The sequence below is a fragment of the Scyliorhinus torazame genome, chromosome 16 (genome assembly GCF_047496885.1).
Source record: "Scyliorhinus torazame isolate Kashiwa2021f chromosome 16, sScyTor2.1, whole genome shotgun sequence".
In the NCBI taxonomy this organism is placed as follows: Eukaryota; Metazoa; Chordata; class Chondrichthyes; order Carcharhiniformes; family Scyliorhinidae; genus Scyliorhinus; species Scyliorhinus torazame.
Genome location: NC_092722.1, coordinates 99,933,487 through 99,948,214, shown reverse-complemented (window position 1 = coordinate 99,948,214; position 14,728 = coordinate 99,933,487).

Here is a 14,728-nt window from a genome sequence, read left to right as displayed (position 1 = left end):
CCTACTGGTCCACCATTCAGTCCTTCGCTTTCTGAAAAACCGAGACCACGTTAGTGACACCGAAGGGGACCCTGAGGAAGTGGAAGAGTCGGCAGTGTAGTGGCGCTCTTCCGGGAGGATCGGGAACTGGTGGTAGGCCGACTTCAGATCGACCATTGAGAACACCCGGTACAGTGCGATCTGGTTGACTATCTCCGCTATGCGGGGGAGGGGGTACGCACCCAGTTGCGTGAACCGGTTAATGGTCTGGCTGTAGTCCACAACCATCCGATTCTTTTCCCCGGTTCGGACGACCACCACTTGCGCTCTCCAGGGTTTGTTGCTGGCCTCGATGATCCCTTCGCTCAACAGTCGCTGGACTTCCGACTTGATGAAAGTCATGTCTTGGGAACTGTACCGCCTGCTCCTGGTCGCAATGGGCTGACAACTGGAGTGAGGTTCGCAAAGAGCGAAGGGGAGGAAACCTTGAGGCTGCATACCGTGAGGGGGGGGCAAGAGTCCGTCGAACTGTAGGGTCAGGCATCGGTGACTACATCGGAAGTCTAATCCGAGCAGAGGTGAGGGAGGAAGTACAGCTTAAAACGAGCGTACTCGGCGCCCTGCATCGCGAGATTAGCGATACAGTACCCCCGGATCTGAACCGAATGGGATCCGGAGGCAAGGGAGATTGTTTGGGATGCGGGGTAGATGTGAAGGGAGCAGCACTTTACCAGCGCTCATCCTGATGAACGAAGCTCCCTGTGCTCCCGGAGTCGAAAAGACTGGGGGTCACGTGGCCGTTGACCCGGAAGACCATCATTGGGTTTTTCAGGTGCTTTGGCTGCGACTGGTCGAGGGTGACTGCGCCAAGCTGCGGGTAGCCTGTGTGGTCGCCGGTATCGGGGTCACAAAATGGCGGCCCCCATGAGTCGCACGTGTCGGGCTGGGTCTAAGATGGCGACCAAGATGGCCGCCCTCATCGGTCGCACGTGTCGGTCGGTGCCTGAGCCGACGGCCAAGACGGCAGCCCCCACGAGCTGCACGTGTCGGCCGGTGTTGGAGCCGGCAGCCAAGATGGCGGCCCCCACGGGTCGCATGAGGCTGATGACACAACTGAAGGGGGCGTTCCGGGCAGGCACGCAGCCACATTGTGGGATCTGCGGGCCTGCGACTCCATGGGCCGGGCCTGATGAGTTTTCAATTTCTGGGCTTTAGGTCGGCCCAGACAGACTCTGGCGAAGTGTTCCTTTTTGCCACAGTCGCTGCACGTCGCTATGCGGGCTGGGCAACGCTGCCGGGGGTGTTGACCCTGGCCGCAGAAGTAGCATTGCGGTTCCCCGGGCTGGACTGGCAGCCGTGCGGCACAGGCCTCTGACGTAGTCGGGTCCGACGGGGGCCGCAATGATGGTGTCCACGAGGGGTTCGCCGGGCCCGCGGCGAATGCACTGAGGCTCTGATAGGCCACCTCTAATGAGGTGGCTAGTTTTACCGTGTCTCGCAGGTCAGAGGTCCCGTTTTCCAACAGGCGCTGCCTGATGTAGTTCGATCGGACCCCAGCCATGTAGGGATCCCGGATCTGTAGGTTCATGTGTTCCTCCGCCGTCACATCCCGATAGTTGCAGTTCCTTGCGAGTAGGGTCAGGTTTTCCAGGTACTCGTCCAGCGATTCCCCGGCGCATTGACAGCGAGCAGTGCGTAGGTGTTGGGTGAACACCTCATTTACGGGCTTCACGAATTGCGCCTTGAGGGTTGCGACCACTGCCTCGTACGTGGCAGTTTTCTCTATCATCACGGAGATTCGATGGCTCCCCCGAGCGTGGAGGAGTCGCAGCTTGAGGGTTTGTAGCCACCTGGGTTGGCCACTTCCCGACTTAAAATGGAGAACCGCAAAGACTACAGGGAAATTCAGCCAACACAGGCAAAGACTAGCAAGTGCAGAAATCCTGTGTATTGAAACTTGCAAAAACCAGACAGCACTGAATCCAGCAGCCATCTGCATAGTAATGAGCGATTCCCAGGCATAATTGATACACTTGAGGTGAATAAGGCCAAGCTAGACTCCTCGGCGCCTGCAGGAGCCAAGACAAAGGAAGGCCAACGGACATTTAGGGGCCGCCCAGCGATCAGGGAACCACTCCAGCATTGGAGAAATCGATCCCAGTGATTGGAACGCAGTCCAATCATTTGGAACCAGGTACGGGGTCCGCCCCAAAGGGCGGGAAGCCCCTGGGGACTATAAAGTAAAGCCCCCAAGTTCAAATCGTCCTCCTTGGCAGGGTCACTCAACAACGCGAATCAACCCTTGAGAGTGAACTGCACAAGCGGCCACATCAACCAAGTAAGTCTCCAGTTAACGCTCGCGACGAGATAGGCGCTCCTAGCTACAAGTCCATACCAGCTTTTGAATCCTGCGGACTCAGGACCTGAACGAAAGGCCATTTGTTCCCCTGACCTGGTGGGCCAATTCCGAAGCTAAGTATAGGCCTTTTAGTGTTAGAAATAGTCTAGAAAGTAGAGTTATATGCATAAGTAGTGACTTACTGTATATAATAAATGTGTTTTGATTTGAATCTTACGAATTGGTGTGTTGAGTTATTGATCAGTACTTGAACTTGAACCTCGTGGCTGTATCATAAAGATACCTGGCGACTCTAGAGCAAAGGTTAAACAAACAGAGCAAATTACGAATTAAGAGCCAACCAAAAGTTAGCAACAGGTTTCAGTGGGAGGCATTGTGGAGGAGTCGAGGTAGGCCTCGAAGCAGCAAAGCCAATGTTCGAAGATCTCCTTGGCCTCTGTCGCTCGCGCATCGAGTTTGAGCTTATCTGGCTTTAGAGTGACTTCCATGGTGCTGTTGATGGATAATAAATTGTTATACCATCAATTCACTGTGAGACCGTCAGAATGAGTGAACATTAGGCTTTATTATCCATGAACCCGCCTGCCAGTGTCGGCTGTACAAATGAGTGGCACCTACAGGTGGCCGGTCTATATATTGACCCGGCGAGGGTGGAGCCAGAGACGGAGCCCACCGGGGTTCCAGTACAGTACTTGGAAGTAGACAGTATCATCATTTCCAGGTCATAGGTCACAGCACTATACAGACAGTTCATGCTTAGGTGAATACATTCACCACACCTGCCTTGTATCTCTGTGCAGCTGGAAGTATTTAGAGCTAGTGGTATTTGTCCGTACGCTCGCTGTAGAAGCGTACAGGTGTTTCACCCAGGTGGTGAACCCTGCTGCAAGCCCAAACCACTCCAGTAGCTCTATGAGGTACTTCCATTCGACAAAGGCCTTTTCTGCATCCAGGGAGATGATCACCTCTGGTGTTCTCTCCCCGGATGGGATCATGATCACATTCAGAAGGCACCTGATGTTCGACGTTAGCTGTCTACGCTGGACAAAGCCCATTTGGTCCTCTGCTGCCACCTCTGGTATGCAGTCCTCCAGTCTCTTGGCTAGGATCTTGGCCAGTATTCTGCATCCACGCTCAGCAGCAGAATGGGTCTGTAGGACCCGCATTCTGTTGTATCTTTGTTTTTCTTGCGTATCAGCGAGATTGAGGCTTGTGCTTGCGTAGACGGCAGGTTGTAACATTGTGAACATGTTTCAATGTGACAACATATATGCAGATTTGTGCCCTAGCCCCTATAACTACACTGTGCAATGCACCTGTGCCAAATTAACTGGTGTCTAACCTTCAGGCCTTACGGGCCCTAACACTACACCTAGGTGGTTCACCAGACGATACATGTTGCTAAATGTTGCTCTCTTTCGTTAGCTCTGAATATGGAGGTCTATATGGTCGCCTTCCTTAATTCTAATTACATTTGCTCTAGAGTCGCCAGGTATCTTTCGATACCGCCACAAGGTTCAAACTGAATACTGATCAAACACTTGATACACCAGTTAGTTAGTTCAAAGTCAAATGCTTATTTATTTACACACACAGTTAAATATACTCATGCACAAATACTACAGACTAAACTATCACTACTGCTTAGGTTCGGGCGCCCACTCAGCCAAAGGAACAATGGCAGTTGCTCGGTTCTGAGGCTGCTGGGGTTGAAGTGGTGAAGGGGAACAGCTAAGGTCGTATGTCTGGTAGCGTGCGTTGACTTACTTGGACTTACTTGCTTCCAGTGCAGCTGGTGGACAGGTCTCTCCTCGGTGAGAGCCGGGTCCAAGAGAAGGATTCTCTCTTGGGGGCTCCTACTTATACCCAAAGGGGCTTCGCGCTCTTTTGGGCGGGCCTTGAACTTGGCCCCAATCAATTTGTATTCATATTGATCTCATCCAATAAAGGGGTGGGTGCCCTGATGCTGGGCGTGTCCTAGGTGGCCGTTGGCCTGCTTTGTTCTAGTCTCCTCTGGCGCCGGGGTGTCTGCCTTAGTCTCGGTTACTCAAATGTTACTCTTTTGTTCCCGGAGATGGGCCATTAGTATGCTAATGGGCTACAGTTTTGGTCTTGTCTGGGAGCTGCGGCTCCAATATACAGGCAAACCCTGAACCTGCTTGTTTTCTCAGTATTGTCCATTTTCCCCGCAATCTTTGCAAAGTGTCAATTTTGTAATCGGGAAGTGGCCATCCCAGATGGCTACACACCCTCCTTGTGATCGTCAACGCGAAGTGTGAAGGATCACATTACCGCGTCGTCTTCGTTCTCTGATGAAGCGGGGCACCCATAAGCATTTCATGGGCTCTACACTGCCCTATCCTATGAAACACAATTTTTACCTAAAATCATTTTACATTCATACATCATTATAAAACTCTACGGGGCGCTATGACATTCAGGCATGCATTACAAAATTAAAAAACTGGAACCTCTAACTATCCTCAATAAACTACCCTCACTCAAACAATCAAAAATAATCTACAACACTTTGATCTGTACAAGTAGCAGCAACACAACAGAGGTTTACATTTCTTTATTGAATGAACAAAACACACACAAAGAAAAACGGATGCACTTTAATTCACTCAAGGGGTCGTGGGGTTTGGTGAAGTCCAAAAATAGGGGACCTAAACGTGTATACCGGGGTGCGAGAGCGGGAGGCTCTCCTTCGCCATTTTCTGAGTCGACGTGTCTGCACGACACTGCAGAGTATCGCCAGTACTAAGAGTGATTCTACTATGTAAGATAGTGAATACCAGGTTATAAACTTGTCACACCAGGTCAGGGTGTCGGTAACTGTCTCAGGGGCAACTATCTCGGGGTACAGTGTATGGCAGGGGTGGGAATCATTCACGGCCTGTGTGGTAGGGGTCAGGGGGGTAGCTTCTGCGCGCAACTGAAGGGATCCCGCTAAGATCCAGGTGGGAAACGTGAAGGATGTCTTCATCTTTCCTTTTGTCGGTCTTCTTCTTTTCTTCCTCTGGGGTTCCTGAGGTTCCGGAGTTCTGTGGACACAAGCATAATATCTGTTATTATCTTGCTTAAGATCTCGTGTGTCTGTCTGCCTGTCCTTTGTTGCCAATTACCCATTATGATTGGTCACTATCTGTGACTCCCTCATTTTTTTTTTTTTTTTAAACCGAATATTTGGACAAGACATCCGAGAAAAATACTGACACAGTGCGAGCCTTCTCGCAGCCTGTGCGATCTACCATCCTAGTGTTTGAGGATGTAAATAGCATACGGAAGCAACCTAAGGGTTGCCAGATACAAACAAAAGAATTTCGAACTAAAAGTGCCAAAATGGGGTGCATATGGGCTGCGGCAGGTAAGAAATGGGTGGAATCCCCGGGTAGGACGGTGACCAGTGCCATTTGTGCTCTACCCGAGTATAGCTGACCAGAGCGGGGTCCTCAGGCAGGGCGGGGACCAGTGCCGTTTTTCCACTGCCTGAGCGACCGGCAAGAACGGGTAAGAATCTGGTCATTACCTTCAAATCAGGAGAGTAGTTATGATTGGTGTCTGCTGACAAACTAGTTCCTCTGAACGGTTGTCTGTTGACAAACTTGTTCCATTAACTGCCAGTGGGCATTAAAAGAGTGGTGGCTTGGGGCCATGAAAACTTGTAAATTCACAGGCAACATTTAACATGTACATTAAACGAACAAACATACATTACAAACATGGTTCAGGTTCCATCAGAAAGGACACCGTATCTCTTCATCGGTTCCTTTTTACCATCATGTGCACACCTCATTGCTCAGTAGCGAACAGAATCGCAAAGGGATTTGTTTGGTAGGAGTCAGACTCGATGTCATCATCTTCTCCCGGCTGCCATACTCTTGACTGGAGTAGTTTGGCTAAAGCTGCTTGGGGCGAATTGGGGTCCATCTCATCATTCCGGATGAGCCTGAATGAATTGTCTCGGTGCCAGAATCGTGTGTCGAGGTTGGAGTTGTTAGGTTTTAATCCGTAATCATCGGGCGATGGTTCTGGGTCAGGGGCTTTGATGTACGTGATTTCGAAGGGGTCACTGGAATCATGCTCAGATTCGCTGGGAGTGGGGCCTGGTGCAGGGGTGTAATCATAACATGGTGTGCTGTGGCTGTCGTCATTGCTGTCGCTATCACTGTCGCTGTCGCTGCTGGTTGAAGGGAGAGGCGGAGTCGTGCCTCTGGGGGTGGAGTTGAAGATGTGTCTGAGGACGGGCTGGACTGGCTGGGAGAGGGTAGGAATGTGTCATCTGTGGGCGGGGCGTGCTCGTCTGCTGCTGCGAGCAAGATGTGGTGTGAATGGTTGTTCTGCGAGCCATAAGCCTTAAGCTGGTATATGTGAAACCACGCAGACTTGCCATTGGGATATGTGATCTTGTATACAGAGGGGCTGACTTTGTCCGAAATGGACTACGGTCCGGAAAATTTGGGGGAAAGGAATGAACTGGGGTTGTATAGGGAAAGCATCACTTGCTGCCCTACTACAAACTCGGTGGCGTGTACTGTTTTATCAAAACAAGCTTTGCTTTGTTTCCTCCTGGTCCCAAGTCTCACAGCTGCTGCGAGTTGGGCTGCCTTTATGTTCTCAATAAGCTGCTGTACAGTATTTTCATGCGTAAGGGCAGTGACTGTGGGGCTGGCCATATCCTGTCCTAATAAATACTCTGTCCCTTTCATGGGGCGTCCGGTCATGAGGGTATGGGGGGTGTATCCTGTGGACGTGGATACCGTGTTTCGTAAGAACATTAAAGCAAATGGGAAAACTGAATCCCAGGTGCTGTTGTTCTGTTGCACCATTTTCCTGAGAGTGGCTTTTAGAGCTCTGTTCATCCTCTCTACAATGTCGCTTGATTGGGGGTGATATGCTATATGAAACTTCTGCCTAATTCTGAAAATTGTGAGGACATTCTTCATTACTCGTCCTGTAAAATGAGAGCCTTGATCGGACTCTATACTGCGTGGGAGGCCCCATCTTGTAAAGATGTGCTGTGTTAGGATTTTAGCTGTCGTTTTTGCCGTGTTTGTTCTGGCTGGAAAAGCTTCCACCCATTTTGTGAATGTGTCGATGACCACCAACACATACTTAAACCCATTTCTGCAGGGGGGTAGGGGTCCTATATAATCTATCTGCAGGTCGTCCAGGGGCCATTAACGGGGCGGGTGTGACTAAGCTGAGCCTTTCTGTCCGGATTGTTCTGGGCACAGATTAAGCAATTTTCAATGTAATGAGTAACATCGGCTTTTAAATCAGGCCACCAGCAGAGAGGTCTGAGGTGGGTTAGGGTGGGTTCAATGCCTTGGTGTCCATGATTGTCATGGAACTGACAAATAATCTGGTTCCTGTCCTGGCTGGGAACTATATAAATGCCTTCTTTCAAAATCACACCGTCGTGTGTGGTAATTGCATTCTTAAACTTATCGTGCGGGGCTGGGAAGGTTCCTTTTAAAACTTCCCTGAGCTTTTCATCTTCCTTTTGGGCTTTTGCTAGATCCTGAATGTTGGTCTGTAAGAGCTGAACCGCGTGTACTGGGGTGCTCTCGGGGGGTTCCAAAAGTAACCATGTCTGGAACCTGCTTTAACGTTACCAGGGGGGGAAGAACGGCGATGACTGCGAACCTCAATTATGCCGTATTTCCTATCTTTAGCTGTCTCTAGGATATGCCAGAGTAATGGGGCTGAGGGTAGGGGCTTTCCGTCTGTGGAAACGAATCCTCTAGTTTCCCACAGGGGTAGGAATTCTGTTAAACTATTGCAGACATATAAACTGTCCGAATATATGTCCGCTGGGGTCGGAAACGAGTCAGGGTGATCTACAATGTACGCTATGGCTGCCAGTTCTGCTGCCTGCGAGCCTAGATGTCCTGGCAACTTTAATGAAATCTCGTCAAGGGCGCGTCCCTGCGCGTCCTCTACATAAATGCTGCAACCGGTGATTCTCTTTCCATTCAAAACTGTGGAAGAGCCATCCACATAAATTTTCAGGTGTGTGCAGGTGTCTGTGGGCTGGGGTCTCTGGGGTGTATTACCTGCTTTCCTGGGAGCTGACTTAGGTATAAATGGGCCTGAATTATGGGTTGTGGTGATGATCTCACACTCATGTGGGGTACCTGCATATTGCAAATTATCGGCTAGGAAAGTGTGGTTCTTTTAACTGTAATGTCCCGTCCCTGTAAAAGAAGGGTCCAACGGGCTGCGCTGATTTGGCTGACTGTGCCATCTTTACGTCGACCATCTAATAATAGCTGTGTTGGGGTGTGTTCAGTGAGAATGGTGATGGGGTTGAGTCCTGTAATGTAAGCGAAGTACTGTACTGCCCAAAAAACTGTGGCAGGCAGAAAATCCTTGCTCGACAGGATCTAACACGCGTGAGGCGTATGCCAGGGGCGTAATTGGTCATGGCGTTCCTGGAGGAGCACGGCCGAAAGGGTTCAGTCGGTGCGAGCAACTTCGATTGCGTACAGGAAAAGTGGATCTGGGACCTGTAATGAGGGCTCTCTTTAAAGCATTCACGGCATCCGTGTGCTGTGGAAGCCACTCCCAAGGTGCCTGTTTTGTGAGAAGTTCGGAAAGGGGCGCTGCTTTTGTGGCAAAACCGTCGATATGGTTTCTGCAGTAGCCAACCAGTCCTAGAAATGACCGGAGGGCTGAGATATTATGGGGAAGGGGCAATTTGACGATTGAGTCAATTCTTTTTTGCTCGATCCCGCGTTTACCATGAGTGATTACTGTACCCAAGTAAATCACTTTTTCCTGCAAAATCTGGGCCTTCTTAGGGTTGACTTTACATCCAATCTGTTTTAGGAGTCCTCGGAGTTCAGCGAGAAGTGAAATGTGCTCTCCCTTTGTGTCTGTCTGTAGAAGCAAGTCATCTACAAACTGGACTAGACAATCGGGTTGGGAAAATTTTGCTAGTCCATTTGCCAGCTGTCGGTGGAAAATGGAGGGGGAGTTGTGGAAGCCTTGTGGAAGTCATGTCCACGTGTACTGCTGTCCCTGTAATGTAAAGGCGAATTTGTACTGGCACGCTGTGTCCAATGGAATGGACCAAAAGCTGTTGCTAATGTCCAAAACTGAAATTTTGTTTTGACTGGAGTCCCTGTTTGAGCATGGTCTCGGGTCTTGTGGCTAAGGTGGGGGCTGCTACTGGGGTTACTTTGTTCAGTTCCCGGTAATCAATGGTTAGTTGCCATGATCCATCGGGTTTCCTGACAGGCCAAATTGGTGCGTTATTCATGAAGGCTACTGATCGGAGTACGCCTTGATCAAGCAGACTCTTTATTACTTTGGAGATTTCTCCCTCTGATTCTTGGGGAAAACCGTACTGCTTTTGTGGTCTGGGGTCGGGACCTGTAATGTTCACCAAGCCAGCTATCTTGCCACAGTCGTGCTTGTGCTGTGCAAATGCTGCTTTGTGTTGCTGCAGGACTTCCCTAACCTGTCTGTCCTGACTAATGGCTCGAGGGTCGAACCAGAAGTCTCCTACTGAGCTAATTCTGTTTTCATAGTCTCCAACTGTGAGCGTGGCGGGGGCTCATGCTGCCTTTAACATTCTCCATACACATTTATTAACCGGATCAAAAGAGAGGTCGTTGGAGCTCATAAAATCAATTCCTAGGATGTGTTCAGCTGTCTGGGGTAGATCGACCAAAACTACAGGGTGTTTAGTTGTAATGTTCCCTATTTGTATCGCTATAGGGCTGTGATGTGTCGTTGTTGTAAATGACCTGTAAAGCCGTTGAGTGTGATGGTGTCTGTTGTGGGCCACGTGTCTCGCTGAAACATCGTGGAGGAATTGAGCGCGGTGCGGGACCCTCCTGTGTCCCAAAGAAATTCTACGGGGTGTCACCGGACTTTGCCTGCTATGACCGGTCTACCGGACTTGTCCCAAAGGGTGTCGCAGACCCAAGTTGGGGAGCCAGAACACCTTCAGTCGGTGCCGTTCATGTCTATGTTCTCTGAACGGGCACTAACGCTATGGATTGGCTTTGCCCTATTCTTATTTAGGGTGCCTGTCTGTTGGGTTTTCTGCTGCTTTTGGGGTGTATTGCACTCTCGTGCATAGTGACCTAATTGTCCACAGTTGTAGCATTCCTGGGATTTTGGTTACGGTGGGCTGTTCCTGCCCTAACTGGATGCATGTCTGCCTGCTCTTCCTCTGGTTTTGCAAATGCGGTTTTGCCTTGGACAGATTGTTCCCAAGCGCGGGACAATCTTTTCAAAACCCATTTCTCTGTCCTGCCTCTGTCGCATGAGAGACTAGGATTCGAGTCCATTTGGCCATGTTATCCGCGGACAAATGGGCGTGGGCTAACTCTCCGAAAACTGCTGTGAAATGTATCCGCAAGCGTCCAGCAAACGCTGTTGGGTTCTTGGTTTTCTTTTGCCTACACTTGTTTAGGCCTTCTACAGAGTCTCCTCTGTTATAGCCGATTGCATCCAGGATCACTGTGTGCATTTCTTGGAGTGTGCCTCCTCCTACATTCTGTGGGTCAGGAAGGGCTGCCACGACTGAAGGGTCGAGGCTTAAAACTGTGAGCTTCACTTGCTCCTTTTTGTCCAGGCCGTACATGGTAGCCTGCTGTTTAACTCTAGCGAAAAACTGGTGGGGGTCTGATGTGGGAATTTTTCCACACGCGTCCCGTAATTGAGTCACGGTTAACGGGGTTGTATATAGGAAATCTGCGTTTCCTTCTGCTGCGGCCCTGCGGTGTGTGGTTACAGGGTTCATGGGGGTGTGTTCTGCCTGTTCAGTTGGGGGTTGGGGTGCTTTTCTTTTCCGGGGTTTTTCTTGCGTACATGTCCCATGTACGAATATGTGGGCAGTTTCATTTAACTCCTGCCAATTGGGGCCGTTTTCCTTGTCTAACTGGGGTCCAAACGTACTTTGAAACCCATTCTGGACAGAAAGCAGAGATTGCAATTCTGCATTTTGCTTCCGGCACTTTGTGTGATCGACAGAGCTCTGCCTTTGTTCCATCGTGGAAGTGTGGAGCGCTCGTAGGGCTGCTTTTAAATCATTGCACTGTTTCAGCAATTGCTCTACCTGTTGCTCGGTTTCTTGTCTTACCAAGACCGCGCGTTTCTTGTCCTGGTAGGCCTTATCGTACTGGGTCTGAAAACTACTCAAATGGGTGAGACAAGACTGGTGTGCCCACTTGGCATCATCCACCTTTCTGTCCCTCGCTGCTAACTGTTCTCGGAACTCCTTATTCTCCTTCTCAAATTCGCTCACATCTCCCTCACTATTTCTGTCTCTCTCCTCAATCTCTCTACGGAGCGTCCTAACAACCTCCTCTGTGCCTCGCAATTGTGCCAAGCAGGATACGATTGCCATCGGCTTGCGAGCTTTCCCTAAGCTCTTCTTGTGGATCTCTGACAGGTTCTCCCTCCAAGTATGTCCTATACACCTAGGACCTGTTTCATCATTGGTGCAGAATTCACTCCAAAGGGGCCATCCTTTCCCTTTGAGATATTTCCTGATTTCTTCTTCCCATACGGGACACTGTCCTACTCTACTGGTCGCTGCGACCTCGAATTCTTGGGGGTTCATAAGGCGTTCCATTGCCTTCATTGCCATTTTCTCTCTATCTCTGGGTTCTCTACTGAATTTGGAACAGGGGGTGATAAAGTGGTGATGTAAACACGGGTACGTCTTATGCTATTTTCCGGCCTACAAAACTCCCGACAGTTTTAAGCAACAAAATCTCTCAGGTTTACCTTATATCCTTGTTAGTACGCATGCATTAACACACTTCCGAATCTCGGAGGTTTGATCAGAATCGTTCTCACACTTGTGGTTTTTCTGTTTCCAATTGGATTCCAATTCAGGTTTGGGTTCTCTCAGAGTGACTAGGCCACTTCTAGGTCGAGTCCCGTCAGAGGTTGCCAGTAAATGTTGCTAAATGTCGCTCTCTTTCGTTGGCTCTGAACATGGAGCACACCAGAATGACAGGGAGTGGGATAGCTTGATCTTGGTTTCGGACAATGCTCGGCACAACATCGAGGGCCGAAGGGTCTGTTCTGTGTTGTATTGTTCTATGTTCTATGGCGGTCAATATGGTCCCCTTCCTTAATTCTAATTACGTTTGCTCTAGAGTCGCCAGGTATCTTTCGATACCGCCACAAGGTTCAAACCGAATACTGATCAAAGACTCGATACACCAGTTAGTTAGTTCAAAGTCAAATGCTTATTTATTTATGCACACAGTTAAATATTCTCATGCACGAAACTCTACAGACTAAACTGTCACTACTGCTAAAGCCTATACTTAGCTTCGGGCGCCCACTCAGTCAGAGGAACAATGGCCGTTGTTTGGTTCTGAGGCTGCTGGGGTTGAAGTGGTGAAGAGGAACAGCTATGGTCGTCTATCTGGTAGCGTGCGTTGACCTTGGACTTACTTGCTTCTGGTGCAGCTGGTGGACGGGTCTCTCCTCGGTGAGAGCCGGGTCCAAGAGAACGATTCTCTCTTGGGAGCTCCTTATACCCAAAGGGGCTTCGCGCTCTTTTGGGCAGGCCTTGAACTTGGCCCCAATCAATTGGGCCGTTTCTTGATCATTCATATTGATCTCATCCAATAAAGGGGTGGGTGCCCTGATGGCTGGGCGTGCCCTAGGTGGCCGTCGGCCTGCTTTGTTCCGGTTTCCTCTGGCACCGGGGTGTCTGCCTTAGTATCGATTACTCAAATGTTACTCTTTTGTTCCCGGAGTTGGGCCATTAGTATGCTAATGGGCCTACAGTTTTGGTCTTGTCTGGGAGCTGCGGCTCCAATATGCAGACAAACCCTGAACCTGCTTGTTTTCTCAGTATTGTCCATTTTCCCTGCAATCTTTGCAAAGTGTCCATTTTGTAATCGGGAAGTGGTCATCCCAGATGGCTACATACAGCAGGAGTGGAGCCGTCCTGCTGTGATTCCCGCCCTGCGACCTGGGTCCCCGTTGGCGGCCGTCTCCTGGGGTGACCGGGCCTGGATGCGCCCGGCTGCCACTCGGGTGTCCCGGATGGCATAGTGCTGTCCTACTCTGCCCACTGCCCACCAAATGCACCAGGAATAAGACAGGGTAGTCCGAGGTGCTGCAGTTTCCAGCACCTCGCCTGCGGGAGTCAACGGCACGGGCCCTATCATCTCCTCCTCCGTCAGGTTGCCCGAAGGCTCCGGGGTTACTCCATGAGATGGGGGTGCAAGCACGGCTAACACCTGAGGCACCCCTGCCAACTGGTTCTGCTAGTCCTGGCGGCCTACTCTGGTCCCAACCAGGGTCTGCATGCTCACAGTCATGGAGCACAGGGAGTGGACCATTGCCCTTTGGGACTGCGCCATATCACCCATCGATTTTGCCACCACCTTCTGGGTTTGTGCCACATCAGCCAGTGACTGCGCCATCTCCCTCTGGGATAGGCCACCTCCATCTGTGTCTGAGCCACGTTGGCAGTGCCTGGGAGATGCCACCAACGTTCTCAGCCATCGGCCACTGTGACTGGGCCACACTCAAATGCACCGCTGCAACTTCCAGGTGGCTGTGCGACATGGCTGCCTGTGAGGCGGCAGCCTTGTCCTGGGCCTCGGCCAGCTCCTGCACAGAATGCTCCAGGTCTTGGAAATGCTGATCCACAGCCAAAACTGTCAGCCCCAATGCCTCCACCATGGGCGCCACCCATTGGGTGTTTGTCTGGGTGACACACATTGTACCTGCAGTTACTGGATGCTCGCCGACGACCCCACGTGTAGTCCCTGGCTCTGCGGCTGCATCTCCACAATCGGTGGGACTGTCCGTTCCGGAAGCCCGAAACCCATACAGACGGCAGTTAGTCCCTGGGGCCGGCCAGCCCTCCGACCTTCTGCCCACCCCACCCAGCCACGTGTGTTCCTACCTCCGCCTGCTATACAGGATCAGCTGTGTGGTGCGCACCAGATAGTGTCCCAGGAGTCTCTTCACTAACATGGCCAACCGAGGTGAGTGTCTCTGGGACCGTGGAGGGTGTTGGCGACAGCTGCTACGGGAAGTCACTGTCAATATTGGAATCGAGCTCCGGGGTGTCCTGCGTCTCAGGTGGAGAGCTGAGGCGGGATTCTTCCGAATTGGCGCGATGGCCCGACGCCGATGTAAAAACGGCACGAACCACTCGGCAAACCGGAAGTTGCGTAATTCTGCGCACATCCAGGGGCTAGGCCGGCGCCAGAGGAGTTGGCGCTGCACCAGCCGGCGCCGAAGGGACTGCGCGGGTTAGCGCATGCTGAACCGCCACCGTGGTTCAGCGCATGCGCAGACTGGCCGGCGTATTCTGGGCGCATGCGGAGGGGGGTGTCTTCGCTGTTCTGGCCATGGCGGGGCCCTACAGGGGCCTGCGCAGAAGGA